This window comes from Chelonia mydas, chromosome 11, assembly GCF_015237465.2.
Source record: "Chelonia mydas isolate rCheMyd1 chromosome 11, rCheMyd1.pri.v2, whole genome shotgun sequence".
Lineage (NCBI taxonomy): Eukaryota > Metazoa > Chordata > Testudines > Cheloniidae > Chelonia > Chelonia mydas.
The window spans coordinates 23,495,528-23,513,924 of record NC_051251.2 but is presented as its reverse complement, the minus strand read 5'-3'; the positions used below and the strand labels follow the sequence as shown (position 1 = coordinate 23,513,924).

General features: G+C 40.6%; 1 protein-coding gene across 18 annotated transcripts in view; it reads left to right on the top strand.

The window, feature by feature from the left end:
* Positions 1-1,301: 1,301 nt before the first annotated feature.
* The window catches only part of GTDC1 (glycosyltransferase like domain containing 1), a 298,462-nt gene continuing 281,366 nt past the window's right edge, over positions 1,302-18,397 (top strand). For 15 of the 18 annotated variants that reach the window (XR_005227437.2, XR_006285007.1, XM_043525659.1 and 12 more), the window contains exon 1: positions 1,311-1,400. The gene's annotated coding sequence lies outside the window, so the exon portion shown is untranslated. Of the gene's footprint in view, positions 1,401-18,397 lie in introns of all 18 variants that reach the window. The other 3 variants (XM_043525657.1, XM_037913111.2, XM_037913103.2) reach the window with 3 other exon arrangements.

Here is an 18,397-nt window from a genome sequence, read left to right as displayed (position 1 = left end):
AAAGTTTGAGAACCACTGCCATACACAGTGACTTAGAAGTCTGGTAACATTCCCTTTGTCTGTGGATCTGCTGCAAAGTCTGTGTACTTTGGAGGGACTGTGCTTTCAAAGCATGGAGATGAACAAACTAAACAGGTAGGGGCCGAGGGGAGGAGCTGGCAGATTACTTGGCAAAGAGAGGTAGAAAAGTCCCCAAGGGGGCATATTTCCACTTCTAGCGGAAATCCTGGCAGGCCTGGAAGGAATGGATGCACTGCAGCTCGGCTGACCGCCTACTTTTCAAAGAAATAAAAGGCCAGATGTATGAAAAATAGGGGGCCAAGAAGTCTCAGTCAGTACCTAATTTTGTGGCACACAAATCACAGAGTACTAAATCACACGTGCAGTCTCACAGCCTAGAATCTTTTGCTAAAGTCAGGAATAAATGTGTTCAACATTCATAGGCGACCTGGGACGCTAGGCTCCCACTCAAAGGTGTCCTTTAAATGTGGCACAGTTGGTCATCTTAATGCCAGAGGTAGCTTAGCAGCCAAACTGAACCCTGGCACAGTTAGCCTGAGTCCCCAGAAGCCCAGTGGAGGTGCAATTGTTTCCCCTAGGGCTGAATTTGCCCCCCCGTGTGTATTGTGCGTGAAGTGCTCTGGATCCTTAGGGAGGAGGGCACGCCAACCCTGGACAGCAAAAAGAAAAGGAGTACTTGTGGCACCTTAGAGACTAACCAATTTATTTGAGCATAAGCTTTCCTGAGCTACAGCTCACTTCATCGGATGCATGCTGTGGAAAGTATAGAAGATCTTATTATATACACACAAAAAGCATGAAAAAATACCTCATCTCATTTTTTGTGTGTGTATATAATAAGATCTTCTATACTTTCCACAGCATGCATCCGATGAAGTGAGCTGTAGCTCAGGAAAGCTTATGCTCAAATAAATTGGTTAGTCTCTAAGGTGCCACAAGTCCTCCTTTTCTTTTTGCGAATACAGACTAACACGGCTGCTACTCTGAACCCTGGACAGGTGAGCTATGATTTTAGGGGCTGGGGTGTAACATGAGGGCCCGACGCCTCTAAGGACGGAGGGCAACTGTGGAGGAGCCCGGGTTGGGGTGGCTGTGCCTGCTCAGGGGGGGAAGTGCAGGGGCAGGTTTTCGAGGGAGGCAGCCAGCCTTCTGCCAGGGGTGTGTCCGTGAGAAATTCAGAAACGTCTCCCTCATGCAAAAGCGGCGGCGGGGAAGGGGGCAGCGGCTCCGCGCGACGGGCAAAGGCAGGCAGGCAGGCAGGCAGGGAAGGGGCCCGGCGGGCGGGGGAAGCCGAGCCTCCCGCGCAGGGAGGGGAGGGCGGGGCAGGGACGCTAGCACGTCGGTGCCGCCGCCGGCCTCCAGGCGGGATTGAGGAGGAGGTGAGTTCCCTCGGGGGCGGGGGGGCTGGTGAGGAGTGGGGCCGCGTGATGAGAGCGAGCCCGGGAGGGAAGGGGTCAGCGCGGAGAGGCCGCGGCGGCCGGAAGGAGAACGGGGGCAGACAGCGGCTGGGGCGGAGGGGGCCGGGCCCAGGCAGGGCTGCTCTCCTGAGGGGGAGGCGGAGAGCGGTAGCTGCTGGCCCGGGACTGTGTGCGGCGTCTAATGTGGCTCCCCAGCACCTGCCGCTCGCAGGGGGGCTGCTGATCTGGAGGTGCAGCCGCCCCAGCTGCCCCGAAAGTGGCCCCTGAGCGCTGACAGCGGCCTCTAGGCAGGGGGAGCCGCTACTGCTGATCCAGGGGGCAGCCCCCAACATGGCCCCTGTTCCCCCCGGTGGCTGCTGGGGACGTGGGGTTGCAGCCCCCCCGCAGCCCCTCGGGGCGGCCAGCACCCACAGCTAACGGGCGACTCTGCTCCTGGCGGTCAGGGGGTGCAGGCTCCCCAGCCCCACACTGGAAGCCTCTCAGAGCTGCGGCTTACGAGGGGCCTCAGACTGGGGAGCTGCTGCTGTTCAGCAGGACCCGGGTATGGGTCTCTCATTTGCCATGTGCTGCTCGCAGATATGGGGCGCCCTTGTGGGGAAGCAGGGTCTGAGGCTTTTATAATGATTTCTAAGCAGCACCTCCACTATTTACAGGGCCCAGGTCAAAAGTGGAGTGAAAGAAACCCAGTGCTCTGAAAGGAGGCTGATCAGCTACACACAATTCAAAAGGCTCCATTGTGGGGGGAACTGGGGGAGCTGCTGTAACTCTTGAGGGTGGGGTGTGTGCATTGCACCCTCTTCAGGAGCACAGCATTACTGTGCCACTGGTCAGGGTACTCATGGAAAAAGTTCAGCAGTCTGACATAAGGGGAATTGGTGTGCTGATCCTGTTATATGCTTAGCTGCCTAACTTGGTTTTCCAGCATTCACATACAGTTCATCTCACAGGTACAGGGATATAGAGGAAGGTATTGCTGGCGCTCAGAACATACACAGCTTCCTCAGTAGTCTGATGCAGGCCTCAAGGAGCCTAGACACAGTTCAGTATCACAACGAGCATGTGAAATTATTGTGTGTTTTTTTTTTAATAGCTTTTAATAAAAAAAGACTGTAAGTGCTCTGGGACAAGGTCTGTCTCTGTGAGTTTATGAAGTGCAGTGCAAAATTGAGCTCCAATCTTGAGATGCTACTGTAATACAATTAATAAAATACTAAGTTTTTAAAATAATTACACTATGGACAAGGAAAACCCAATCAAACAAAAATCCCACTAAAGTTGAAACCCCTGCAAAAGTATGTGGAATTGTTTTAAAACAAAAGAAAAATGAAAGGAGAATTCAATTTAAAAAATAAATACATTTTAAGATGTGATTTTAAATTAAAACTCTAGCATCAGAAAATATTTCATAATAATAGGATGCTTCAAGAAAAACTTTTAAAATAATCCCAAATTAAAGGGAGTTTTTCTGACATAAATACGTTTAGTAGGTCTAACCAGATCTTTTAACACATGACTGTGTGATGATGGGAATAGTAAACTAGAGGAAATGAATGCAAATATGTAAACTTTTTACGAGGAGGAAGGAAGAGTTTGGATGCAGGAACAAGTCCATTATAATGGATGCTGATTTTATTTTGGATTTTTTTTCTGCTCTAGTTCTTAGGTGCTAGCCATACATTAAGTTGGTTTAAAATTTAGCCCAGTGGTTAGGTAAAGATGAGCAGCAGATTGCAGTATTGTGTATAACAATGGGTTGGTATAATTCAATAGAACTGTTTTATTGGACTCTTAACCTTAAGCCTTAACCATGACAGGACTTTCATGTAAGAACCCACATGCAAAGTGCAATATTGAATTTTAATTAGAGCTTTCAAGACCTGAAGTGGAACGTATTCTCATCATTCCCCCCCCCCCCCTTTTAATGTACATTTTTCTTAGAAGCCTAGACTTAGTAAAAATACTTTGGTGTTGGAGATTACATTATATCATGTGTATGAGTTTGTATAATCTCAGTGTCAGAAGTCAGTTTTGATAAAGTAAAATAAGGAAAAATTCAAATCTACAATTTGATTTTAGATTTATATCCCAACAGTGTGTAGAAAGATGAATATAACCTTATATATGATAGAATCCCAATTGTTAGACTCTCTCTTGCTAATGATTTGCCAGACTGACTCCTTGTCTATTGACTAAAGATTAGCTAAGCATATTTGGTGTTGCCCAAGTAGTCTGGATAATTCAGATTCTAAGGTTTTATTTTTCTTTATGAACTTTGGAATACTTTCATGTTACTTAGTTATGGGGAACTTTTTGAAACTGCACATAAAAATAAATGAATAAATAAATTAAAGAAAAACATAACTATGAATTTCACATACTGTTCCTGCATAAGTCAGAGCATAAATTGCATATAGTGCTCAGAAGGAACATATCTGTCTTACGTGGGCATTTTTGTTGATGTGGGCAGAATTTAGATATGCTTAGTTATGTGCAATATTAAAATAAATACACTGAGAATCTATTCTAATATTAAATATTATTGCTAACAATAGGAATAATGGGGCCTTAATCTTGATTGGGCCCTTTGGATGTTTCCATAGTAGTAATAATTGTAATGTTGCATATGAAACAATGTAATATGAAAGCAATAACAAAATAAGTCAGAAAATTACAAGACCTCAAAAGTGTGGGTATCTGGTCGTTGTTAGATTGGCTGTACAGTATATCTAATTTCAAAAACAGTCAAACACGGGGATGGGGGAGAACGAACTATAAATAATTCTCATTATATATGATTCTAAGAATCTTGGCAGTGCCAGTGACATGCTACCAGTATTTTAACAAGAAGCACCAGGAAAAAATCCCTCATTTGAGTGTGATAAATCCTGTGTACCAAATCTGCAAGGGACAGCAAAATCATGCTAATCTTTGGTGGCAGAATTTTTAACAGCAGGCTCTTGAGAACCTCCCCCACCTAAGGCATCAGTAGGCAGTGCAGTTAACAGTGATAATGCACAGCTTTACTGCTATAAGAACACATATCCCAGTGTTAATGTCACTTCTGAATAGATATATCTCAAAGTATGTGTCTTAAATGTACACCTTAGCTATCCATATTGCTGCACATCAGATGTGAAAGTAAAAATAAATGTGTGAAGCTTCAAACAGATTTATATGGATTTCTGCAAATCTGAAAACCACATCTCCAAACTATCTATTATCCCAAATATACACACACACACACACATGTTTTTAGTTGACCTTCAGTGTTTCCTACAAGCAGGAAATCAAAGTTCTTATCTATTTACAAATGACAATAAACAGGCTTCCCTATACTTAAAATATGGCCAATGCAACAGATTTGGGATATGAGTAATTATGTGGTGTTCAGATGAGGGATGGAGGAATATGTAAGTGTAATTTATCAAAGAAATACAGTATTTAGAATAAATGAATGAGGTTAGTACCTATTTGTGTTAGCTTGTGCCCCCCAAAACAGTAATCCACAGGATTAAGATAAAAGGAGCACAATCAGTTGTGCGGCTCTTAGATTTTAAAATAAGGCTACTGCCATAATAATAGTACTGATAGATGAGAAGTATGATTATCCAAAGTCTTCTCACCAGTATTACAGATGCTTCAAGATTTAATGCTATCCTTGTAATTTATTAAACCTCAAGCAAGGTGTGAGGTTTTTTTGTAGGAGTGGTGGGTGAAATTCTGTGGCCTGCGTTGTGCAGGAGGTCAGACTAGATGATCATAATGGTCCCTTCTGACCTAAATATCTATGAATCTATAAGTAAGTAAGGGTGGACATATCACTGTGTTAATGATAAGCGTGAGAAATAAAGGATTTGGATGTTTTAAGATTTTAAATCTTTCTCTCGTTCTCTCACACATGCACATACACACAGAGTTATAGATTAATAACACTGAAGATTTAACTGTTCATACGTCACCTGTAGCATTATATTCCAGTTTTGTCCTGGGACTACTTCTAGGGATTTAGGTGCCACAAACTGTTCAACTACTTGGCCCTCTGAGGCTGACAGTAAAAGTGCTAACAGCAATTATGGTATTGGTAATTTTCTAGGAAAACTGTCCACTATGAGCTAGAGTGCAAAGGCATGTTCACATCCACTAGTGAAAACTTTCTGAAGTTTTTTTGTTGAAGAATTGCAACTTTTCGGTCTGTCCAGTTTGACCAATGTACAAGGCAGAGGGGCATTGCTGGCACATGATGGCATATATCACATTGGTAGATGTGCAGGTCAAACTGGACAGTCTCTACGTAAAAGAATAAATGGACACAAATCAGATGTCAGGAATTATAACATTCAAAAACCAGTCGGAGAACACTTCAATCTCTTTGGTCACTCGATTACAGACCTAAAAGTTGCAATTCTTCAACAAAAAAACTTCAAAATCAGACTCCAATGAGAGACTGCTGAATTGGAATTAATTTGAAAACTGGATACAATTAACTTAGGCTTGAATAAAGACTGGGAGTGGATGGGTCGTTACACAAAGTAAAATTATTTCCCCATGTTTATTCCCCCCACCGCCCACTGTTCCTCAGAAGTTCTTGTCAACTGCTGGAAATGGCCCACCTTGATTATCGCTACAAAAGGTTCCCCCCACCCCGCTCTCCTCCTGGTAATAGCTCACCTTAAGTGATCACTCTTGTTACAGCGTGTATGGTAACACCCATTGTTTCTTGTTCTCTGTGTATATAAATCTCCCCTTTGTATTTTCCACTGAATGCATCCGATGAAGTGAGCTGTAGCTCACGAAAGCTTATGCTCAAATACATTTGTTAGTCTCTAAGGTGCCATAAGTACTCCTTTTCTTTTTAGAACTATCATGGAATCTCGTTGGAACATGGAGCTAGCCACCATGCATCCTGTTTTTATAATGTATGACTTTTAAAAAAGTTTAACCATGCAGTATGCTTTTAGAAAGTCATTACCCAGCAGTGGTGGTTTCACTGTAGCACTGATATCACAGTAATCACAGTGCTGTTCATATTGTACATTTAATTCTGTAGCAAAATATTATCATTATTATGATGTTCTCCTGGGAATAGATTGTCAGTAGAGAAGAGAGAAATGCACTTGTAGGATGTGTGCACAATCTTCTCAATGAGTCAGAACCTCTGGAAAGCAGTAGCCACTGGTGAAGAGCTAATTATTCCATGTGAAATTATATAAGGAGCCCTAGCCCTGACTCTACCTCATTTCCTTTCCCGTGACAGTAAGTTCAGAAATCTCAATTCCTTTCTCCTTATTTCTCTGTACTATATATTTTATTTACTGTTTCTTATATTAAGGGTTATTTGCTGCTGTTAAAAAAATAACAATTTGTTTAGTATTAAATATTTCTAGTTAGAATTAGGCTCTACATAGTCGTCTAATTTGAACATTTTGATTTGCTTTCTAGGTTCAGATTGATCATTTTCTGTTGCCTTTCCTGTAACTTGACTTCAGTTCCCCAGTAGAGGATTTGTGTGCTTGGAGTTTAAATGCTTCATGTGATTGTGATGAATTATTTTCTGACCATCTTTTCCACTGCCTTTGCTGTTTAGAAAAAGACATATATCAATGGCCCATTTGGGCCTGCAAGGAGCAGGAAAGTCACTTCCTTTTTTTTCATGATAGAGAGGGCGAATCACTCACAGCCCAATCAGACTGCTTCCACTTTAGAGTAGTCTTGGCAGAGTGCTTTAGAAGCACAAAAGGAGTAAAGGAAGCAGTTTGGATCTGATGTGAGTTCTGAAGGTTCCCTCAAAGAAGCCAAGGAGATAATAGTTGCAGACTATTGAAGGAACCAGGGGCTGTGGCACATAATAAGAGAAAAGTGCTGTGAATCTGAGCATTCTTCCTGTTGCATTAAGATACAAAGAAGCACAGTAGGAACAGATCCAAGGTTGCATCATTGCAGAGAAAGTCTCAAAATTTTTAGAAACAGTTGCAGGTGATAGCTTATTGTCAAGTATCTCAGTTCCTCATGAGATGCTGAACATAAAATTCTGTCTGTATTGACTACCTTGTCAGATCTGGGTACTGAGTCAGTTTCATGAAGGGGTTTGATACAGCCTTGATTTACAGTGCATATTTGTGAGGGATTATCAGAAGATAGACCTTTCATAATCTTCTACTTCCTCTGTGCAGCTCTGCAGGGTTTCTCACCCTTCATATCTTGGGTCCTTACAGTTGATCTCATTTCTTCCAGGAATAGAATTTAAGGTTAGATCCAGGGCTTTCAGATCTAGGGAACTCCTCCCTTGAATTATTCCCTGAAGATGTCTGTAGAGACACGCTCTTTATTAAGATAGCCACATCTTTTTGGATGTCTAAATCAAAGGGACAGGTTGCAGGGCTCTCCCTGTTCGTAGGAAACCTGTGTTTCTTGGCTCTATTAGTGAATGTGGGCTCTGAAAACACAAGATTATTCTGCTAAACAGCATAAGGACTAAGTTCAGTAATTTTCCATTTGAGGAGACTGTTTTCTTCACCTCAGAGTTAGGGTTGGCTCATTCTTTGGATAGAGGGAAATTGACCCAATACAGACAGATTCCAGAGGAATACTGCTTCTTGTTAGAGAGCTCCTGAATACCACAAATCTGATCAGAAGCAGTTTTTCTTAAAGCAGAAAGAGAAGCAGCAGAAACAGAAAACAACTTCGTTGGCAACTTGAGATCCTTTTATTATTGTCTTGAGACAGCTAGTTTGGTGTGGCACCTAATAACTTCAGCCAATTGTGGCATTTTTTCCCCCTCGCTATTCTCCTTTTTGGAAAATTGGTCAGGTGTCATAGAGTGGAATTACCTTGGACAGGTGGCTACTAGAGATAATTCAAATAGGCTGTTCCATCAAATTCCACTCTGTGTCTTCTCCAAACCCTTCATCACCATCCTGCTTCAGGGATCCTTCTCATGAGAAAGTGCTGAGAGACAATGTGACCTTTCTTTTCCAACTGAGAGCAATAGAAGAGGCAGTCCTCTGGCACTAAGAGAGGAAGGGGTTCATTTCTCACTATTTCCTGAAGCTAAGATGAAGTTCCATGCTAGAGTCAATAAAATTGAACAAGTAGATTAAAAAGAATCAAATTCTGTAAGGTGACACTACCATTATTTTATCGGGGTTGCCGGTAGCATATGTACGTATGTAATCTTAAATTACATGATCATGTACTGTTTTTTTCCGTAGGACACCAGTCTCATTCATTATAGAAGATGCATAGTTCATCCATTGGAAGAGCACTAGAGAGAACTAAATAAGTCTCCTAAATTGTTTGAAAATAAATTTGGGGGTAAAACATTTTGTTTAGCGTTTGTCTAAACTGTTTTCCTACAAATTGTTATAATCTTGCAGCTGTCAACCTGAAGATTTTAGAGCACATTCCTCTAGATCCAAAGCAGCCTCCTCAGTATGTATGAGGAATGCCTTTATGTAAGGCTCCTACCTGGAGTTCAAGTCATGTCTTTATGCAGAATTACTTTTTTGACTCAGCAGCTAGATCAGATGCCCAGAGAGAGCAGTTTTGCAAGCTTTAATTGATCATTTCTAGGCCCACCTTCATCAAAGTTGTTACTGCTAGTTTCTCTCCCACAAATATTTCTGTAACATACATTACCTTAAGAAGAAAGGTTGCTTACTAATAACTATAGTTCTTTGAATAGATTGTCATTATAGATGTATGTTTCCTACTACTATGTGCCTCTCTGTTTGGGAGTCTTCATTACATTCTGAGTAAATGGAAAGGGATGGAAGTAGGGTTAGAGTGCTTTACACAGAATGTTTAGTTCTGTGGTAGAACTTGAATGTGATCCCAACAGTTACTGTTTTCTAGTGGGTTCGGACTTGTGGCCAGTGGTGCATGCATACCTCAGAAGTGAGGAAGTATGCTGATAATCTATTTGAAGAACTGTATTATTAAGGAAACTTTGGACATATACTCAGATACTAAACTAATGAACAGCCTGAAAATAGATTAATAAAATAAAATTCTAAACTAGAAAGGCAATCAATATATATACTGGACCTATCACTAGAATCTTGCATATTTTTGAAAGAAACTAATGGAATCTCAATTTCTTTTTCTCCAACTTCAAGGTGAAAGGAAGCTTAAAAAGAATTTCTTTCCTTAAAAAGAAAAGGAGTACTTGTGGCACCTTAGAGACTAATAAATGTATTTGAGCATAAGCTTTTGTGAGCTACAACTCACTTCGTCGGATGCATGCAGTTGAAAATACAGTGGGGAGATTTATATACACAGAGAACATGAAACAATTATGTTACCATACACACTGTAACAAGAGTGATCAGGTAAGGTGAGCTATTACCAGCAGGAGAGCCGGGGGTGGGGGGGGGGACGACCACGACGACCTTTTGTAGTGATAATCAAGGTGGGCCATTTCCAGCAGTTGACAAGAACGTGTGAGGAACATTATTTCAGTTCATCTGAACATCTATGTTGCTTCAATATAGGTTTTTTATTTAAGTAGTAGTATATTCCTGATATGATACCTCTGTTCTTGAAATTTTCTAATATTACAGAATCCTTCACTAAGGTCCATTCTAATACATGCTCTTTACATCTTTGGACTTTTTAAAATAGAGCGTTCAATAATGTGAATTTTGAAAGTGTGGCAAGTATATTCTACTCAGAATGTAGTGTAGATTCTATAACTTAGCTATTTTCAAGTGTTAATATATATATGCATGTCTCAGTCTAGTTTAATGAGGGTATATCATTTGTGTAGCTGTTAAAATGAATAACCAATAAAAGAAAACATTGCACTAATAAACAAGAGATGGCTGGAGTTGGCTCCACTAACTGAAACAATTTACTTCATTCATCTTCAGTGTTTCTTAGCAACACAAAGTATTCTTACCCTGGGCGCTTTCACGGACTTTCACATCTTTCTTCAAATATAGCTTTGGTAGTATTTTATATGACCTGAAGTTCGTCCATCTGTCCTGAAGCTCCCAATGCTTTTCCAGTGTTTCCAATGATCAAATGATCTTACATACATTTTTTCAGCGTAATAACACACAAGTTGACTAGAGAATCATTCAACATGTCAGGTTTTCCAAAGGGTTCTGGGACATTATTTGCTGTTCTGTATAGCAAAGCTAAACATTATTGAAAATGTGTTATAGTTTCATAATAAAACAAGTAGGAAAAATGTTGGCTTGGAAACTAAATATTTTTTGATAGCCCTAGCCTCAAGGCTTGGATTGCTTGTAATAAAAGGGTAGCTTTGATATCTTTTGGTGAATTGACGAGTATTCTGTTTACATCATAATTTATGAAAATATTGGCTTGATACAGAATGTTACATTATCAGATTGTTCATGTGCAAGAATTGCATTAATGTGTGGCTGACATTTTCATTGTTTATTTCATGAGAAGTTAGTAAACCATTGCTTCTCTGAATATGCTTTCTAACAACTCAGAGATTGCTGTTGATACTTTAGGATCCTTCCTTCATTTCTTGCTTTTCATTTTATAATGTGCAAGAAACCGATTCTGGTGTTTTAGATCACTGAGTAACATCTGCTGAGGAAATTCAGCTTGTTTAAGGAACCCCTTCAGATACAAAGCAGAAAGTAAAGGAGGACTTGTGGCACCTTAGAGACTAACAAATGTATTTGAGCATAAGCTTTCGTGAGCTACAGCTCACTTCATCGGATGCATTCAGTGGAAAATACAGTGGGGAGATTTATATACACAGAGAACATGAAACAATGGGTGTTACCATACGCACTGTAATGAAAGTGATCAGGTAAGGTGAGCTGTTACCAGCAGGAGAGCGGTGGGGGGAGGGGAGGAAACCTTTTGTAGTGATAATCAAGGTGGGCCATTTCCAGCAGTTGACAAGAACGTCTGAGGAACAGTGGGGGGGAGGGGAATAAACATGGGGAAATAGTTTTATTTTGTGTAATGACCCATCCACTCCCAGTCTTTATTCAAGCCTAAGTTAATTGTATCCCGTTTTCAAATTAATTCCAATTCAGGAGTCTCTTGTTGGAGTCTGTTTTTGAAGGTTTTTTGTTGAAGAATTGCCACTTTTAGGTCTGTAATCGAGTGACCAAAGAGATTGAGGTTTTCTCCGACTGGTTTCATCACCAGCTTTCATCCAGACCACACCACACAATCCATTGTCTACAGCCAAGCTCTATGATACAACTGCATTTTCTCCATCCCCTCAGACAGAGCCAAACACCTACAAGATCTCTATCAAGTGTTCTTACAACTACAGTACCCACCTGCTGAAGTGAAGAAACAGATTGACAGAGCCAGAAGAGTACCCAGAAATTACCTACTACAGGACAGGCCCAACAAAGAAAATAACAGAACGCCACTAGCCATCACCTTCAGCCCCCAACTAAAACCTCTCCAACACATCATCAAATAGATAAAAAAGATAGATCTACAGCCTATCCTGAAGGACGACCCATCACTCTCACAGATCTTGGGAGACAGGCCAGTCCTTGCTTACAGACAGCCCCCCCAACCTGAAGCAAATACTCACCAGCAACCACACAACAGAACCACTAATCCAGGAACCTATCCTCGCAACAAAGCCCGTTGCCAACTGTGTCCACATATCTATTCAGGGGACATCATCATAGGGCCTAATCACATCAGCCACATGATCAGACGCTTGTTCACCTGCACATCTACCAATGTGATATATGCCATCATCTGCCAGCAATGCCCCTCTGCCATGTACATTGGCCAAACTGGACCAGTCTCTACGTAAAAGAATAAATGGACACAAATCAGATGTCAATAATTATAACATTCAAAAACCAGTCGGAGAACACTTCAATCTCTTTGGTCACTCGATTACAGACCTAAAAGTGGCAATTCTTCAACAAAAAAACCTTCAAAATCAGACTCCAATGAGAGACTGCTGAATTGGAATTAATTTGCAAACTGGATACAATTAATTTAGGCTTGAATAAAGACTGGGAGTGGATGGGTCATTGCACAAAGTAAAACTATTTCCCCATGTTTATTCCCCGCCCCCCGCTGTTCCTCAGATGTTCTTGTCAACAGCTGGAAATGGCCCACCTTGATTATCACTACAAAAGGTTCCCCCCCTCCCCCAGCTCTCCTGCTGGTAATAGCTCACCTTAAGTGATCACTCTTGTTACAGTGTGTATGGTAACACCCATTGTTTCATGTTCTCTGTGTATATAAATCTCCCCACTGTATTTTCCAGTGAATGCATCCGATGAAGTGAGCTGTAGCTCATGAAAGCTTATACTCAAATAAATTTGTTAGTCTCTAAGGTGCCACACGTCCTCCTTTTCTTTTTGCGGATACAGACTAACACGGTTGCTACTCTGAAACATAGCAGAAAGTGTTATATGAATATTGGGAGCAAATTTTGATTTCATTCTACAAGACTATATATAACTTTGTTACAGGAAATAATGTGCTCTGAATTTTCAGTAAATTGCACAGAAAACTTCTGAGATTGTGTAATATGCTTTAATGACTAAGTTTCTATAACTGTCTTGCTCTAAGAGAGATCATTTTTTAGAGGTCTTAGGAAAAAAGTTTCTTATAAATAGTGTGTAGTAATAAGTTGTCTCAAAATGTTGTGGTGAGTTAATTTCTTATTTTTTACATAAGCAGAATAATCACTAAGGTATATGGAAATTATTGTGAATAATACCCCCAAAGTGCAGAAACCTTAGCTTTGTTTGTCTCCACAATTAAAAAAATGCTGTACTGCAGCAAACAATGTGGTCTTGGCTATGATGCTAACTTTTTTGTTAGTGAATATATACACATTATTGTGGTGTTGGTGTGCATGTGGTGTGCAAGAATAGTGGTATCAAATCCGTAATATAATACTACTTAAAAAACTATATTAAAGCAACATAGACGTTCAGATGAACTGTATCTAAAAGAAAGGGAGTACTTGTGGCACCTTAGAGACTAACAAATTTATTTGAGCATGAGCTTTCGTGAGCTACAGCTCACTTCATCGGATGAAGTACTCCTTTTCTTTTTGTGAATACGGACTAACACGGCTGCTACTCGGAAACCTGTATCTAAAAGATAAATATGAGAGAGAAAAGACTTGATGGGATAGTATGGTATGAAGGTTTTATCAGCATGTGTTTGAGATTGTCTCATTATTCATGGATTGTGAAGACAAAGAAATATACAAGTTTTTCTAGTGACTGTGAATCAAATCCATATATCTCACCATGCTATCATGCATTAGGTGTATGAGACATATGTCAAAACTTCTCACAGTGCTCTTTGTACAGACATCAGTCTTTTGTGAGTGAACCCCATCACTAGGTCACCTGGCCTTCCAAGCCAATGGGTCTAGTTTAGTCACTGTTTCTAGCTCTGAGACCCTAGGGCACACGCTCAGCCCGCTTGTCTGATACCCTTCCTTGGGATGTTGGGTGCTCTGTCCAGCCATGTTTGACCTTGAAATCCGTGTCTATGATCTCCTGAACTCCCCCCTCCCTCAGTCACGTACAAGTGCTCCCCCAGATCTGTACATAGGCTTTGGGCAGTCTGGGCTTCTAATTGAACCCCTTCAGAGACAACATGGCAGAAAAGCAAGGAACACAGGCTTAGGAAAGGAATTTCTTAATCACAGTGACTTTACTCTTAAAGTACTTGAGAGTTACAGGTCTTTGAAAATGATGGAAGTCCTGAGACATATCCTCTCCTAGTCTGATCTCCCCCTTCCTGCACTCTCCTTTTTCTGCTTGACCTGCTTACATGTGGTGACGGTGGCCTCCCCCAGGACCCTGCTCTATTGCTGTGCCACAGGCTCCACCTGAGAAGCTACAGACACACCAGTCTTGTTTGCCTCTTTCCTCCTGTGGGGCAATTTGTAGAAAACCCAGTATTACAAAAGGATAGACCAGTAATTGAGGGACAATCACAATTGTTGGACAAAGATTGTGGTCTTGATGGCTTTTAATGTTAGTCCTTCAACAGGGTGTCAAACACCTTTTACAGACAAAGCAGTAATCTGGGATGCAGCACAGTAGGTTGTCTTTGGGCAGACTTGTGCAGTCAGTGTCCAATATTTTCTCACATAGAATAGAGTTCCTAATTTGATTCAGACATATACTGCTCTGTCATAACACATTTTACAGAAAATCTATTTTCAAAAGGTTTTAGAGAGTTTTTAAAAAATGTTATCGGGACTGTTTTTTTGTAACCTTCTAACTATAAAGCCAAAGTCCAATTTTAGAGACCTCGGAGGGAAAGATATAATGAATAAATTTCATGTATCTCTAAAAATGGCCTCTAAATAGCTTTTCTATCGATAAAAGTGTTATGAATTTAAAGCCTTCTGTGTAAGGATATCCTACATCTAGAATCCCATTGGAAAGTTTCCATTATAAAGTTCCCATATCTAGCTCTAAAGGACTGTGAGATATTGGATCTGAAACCTGTCACTTATCTGGGAGTGGGTATTGCCCATTTTGTATGTGAGAACATTTAATTTTGTGGTCTTGGTGGAGGGAAGTCACCTCATGGGGTAAAGAAGGGAACATTTCCATAGTGGGTTAACTTAAGCAAAAGGCAACTGTTTGGAGGTGCTCCGGGCTTCAGGATGTTGGAAATAGTCCTGCTGCTGATGGATTATTACAAGATTGTGAGAAGGAGGAAAGACTAAATGTTTCCTCTCCTTCCCCCTTCTGCACCTCTGTAAGGCTGGCACATTTTCTTTGTATGTTTCTTTTTTGGTGAGAGAAATATATGTACACAGCATCACAGTTATTTAGGATGTATAATAAAGAGAAGAAGCCTACTGTGGCAGTCAGAGACCAAAATGTCACACTCACTTCAAAATTCTATGACTAATTAAAACACAATTCCCTCCAAAGTTTGTGAAAATGTTGCTTCAAGCACCTTTACCTGCAGGCTAAGCAATTCCCTTTTGTTTGGATGGTGTGAAACTCTGACGACTTTGATAAGCCATGTAAATGATCTTTAAAAAGGTAAATGGTTAATCTTATCAATGGGTAAGGATGACTTGTAATCAGCAACATACAATAGTGCTGATAAAATGTTACAAAACAGGTTTCCAGAAACTTTTTGAACTTCATCTGTGCTTTAAATACATTTTCCAAACAAAGAGCATATGTTTTTTTATCTCACCACATATTACAAAAAGTGCATTACTAACTTGTCATTAGTGATATAAAGAAAGAATAACTTATATGGATGTGGAGAAAGATTCTCCAAAGAAATAATGTGAACATAGTTGGGATTTAATCTTGGAATTATAAGGGTCACTAGTGTTCTAGCTGCTCTTGCATCTTTTGATGTTCATGTGTAAGGAATGTATGTAACATTAAGGATGTGATCAATGGTGTCATTGGGAACATTTATTTTTCAGATCAAATGTTCTTTGCAGCTCTTTCCTGAATGAACACATAATAGAATATTAAAGAACTAATCTTAGAAATGATCACCAATACTGAAAGGCTACAAATTGCTATTTTGGTTGGGATAGTATTGCTTCCATTTGATTTTGTGAACTGGAAAAGGAAAATCTAAGATGGTAAAGTTAAAATGTGGATCATTGTTTATTGAGAAGTTTGGCTTTTGGGGTTCACACAGTTCAGTATAACCTGTGTCCTTAAAGAGACTAGAACTCATGAGGTACATAATTTAATTCTAAATTGCAACTGGACATTTTAATGAAATAGAAGGCATATGCTTTTCTGTACATACAGTGTTTCTCCATTATGCAGTGTGATGAAGCTTATATTATTTGTCAAATACATATATTTTTAAGGAAAGCAGAGAAAAGTGAATTGCTTGAAATTGAATGGAAAATCAGTCTCCCCATTCTCACACAGAGTAAGCATTCATCTTTATATTTCAGAAAAGAGGATAGGAATATTCTGTAAATTATTGGACTTTTCTTCCTACCAGGTAAAATTGTTATAGGATAAATGCATTAGAGTGTTCTGGATGTTAACTTTTTAATTGCTAAATCATCTTTAAACCTCAGATTCCCATTGTGTATTTCTTTTTTCTGGCCCCAGTTGATCAGAATGTATAATAAGATTGCCCTTTAAAGGAATTCATTTTGTAGCTTTCAGACCCGATCATTCCCCAGAACAGGCTATAGAAATAATAGATGTGATCCATGGGAGAGATTGTATTCCAAATTTCAATAAAGTTATATTAAGACTTAATAATCTGTTGTGTGAACAAGATCTCTGTGTCTGGTTAGATCCTTCCTTTCCACTCCCCTACATTGGAAATAACTTGTCCATTCATTTATAGGGACTTAGGGTCTGATCCAGCTCTCACTGAAGCCAGTGGGAGTTGGGTCAGGTCCTTAATTACCAAACGACAGTCACAAATGGCAAATTTAGTGTACAGTTTCACTGCTAGAGATACAGAACATCCCAGTGTGAATAGTTGAGACAGCTCTCAACCATTTTATCTTATCAAATTTTAATTAAAATAATAGTAATACTTTTCACTTATTTTGTGGCTTTGCTTCAAGAGTCTTGCAGTGCTTTTTGATGGGGAGAGGGAGAAGAAACTTTTGAAAAATGTTCTGGTTTCTGCTTAACATGCTCTTTTTGAATAACAGGCTGCTCTTAGTTCCCTTGATACCACCTTTAGCAAAGCCAATCATCGAATAAGTATTTTGACCACAATCTTCATCCTTCTTTCTATATCAATCTCTTCTCTTCTTTTGCAAGTTTTGTTCTTTTGCTGATCAGGTATGCTAAATTTTTCTGTAGCCAGACTGCTGGACTAAGCTTTAGAAAAGACAAGATCCCCTCCCCTCCTACGCTTCTGTGGAGCTTAATTGTATTTTTCCAAAACCTCTGTCCCATCCATCTTCCATCTCACAACCACCTACGGCACATGATAGCAGCATTCAGTGTACAGGGCCTTCTTAGTGTGAACTTCTCAATAAACTTCTCAAATAGCCTCCAAACTTTAGAGATTTCTTATGTTTGCTTGGTGAAATGCATGTTCAGTGTGCTGCTTTATCTTTTAGTATTGCATTCATGCTTTTCTCTTTTCACAGACTTTTTGTTTGTTTGTTTGTAGTGGCAAGTGTATTTTGCTCACAAAAGATTCATGTTCTCCCCTATTTTGAGATGCCATCTATACAGATGGCAACAGTTTTGTTCTTCAGGTAATCTCCACATTCCATAGGAAAGAGGATATCTGTTTACCTTGATTTTTCCTCAAATGAATTTTGATCAAGAGAAGATTTGATGCTCCCAAGATATTGTAATTTAAGTATTAGCTTCACAGGATTCGGGAACTTAGGTAGTGCTATTCACTTTTGGTAAATTTCAAAGATCCTAAGAAAACTCTTGAAAGCTTTTCACTCTATTTTGTCAAAATGCATTTGCTCTTATTTCTGAGACACTTATATAGTAGAGGGCATTTGCTTATGTAACTAAGTCTACACTTAAAACTTTTACTGATATAGTAATGTCAATTAGGGGCAGGGCTGTCCTTACCCATACACAAACTACGCAGTTGCATAGGGCACCAGGAAATTTGGGGCACCAGATTGCCCCAAATTTCCTGGTGCCCTACGCAGCTGCGTGCTGCTCCACTGGCAAGCCTGATACCCCGGCCGGCTGAGCCAGCCCAGAAAGCTGCCCCCGCTCTCGCCCCGTGCCACTCTACCCCTTTTCCATAGCCTCCACCCCTACTCCACCCAACCTCTTCCCGCCGCTGCTCCGCCTCTGCCCCTACTCCACCCCTCCCCCTGAGCTACGTCCCGGGGGACTGCAGCAGGGGTCGGGTGCGTCCTGCACTCACCGCGCGGCAGAACATGGAGCAACCCGGCCCCAACCCGCTCCGTCGGCTCGTACTGGGGAGCGATTTCCCCCCTGCCTCCCGTGCTCCTGTCCCCCACAGACCTTGTGCGCAGCCCCTCCGTCCCCCCGCAGAGGCCTGGG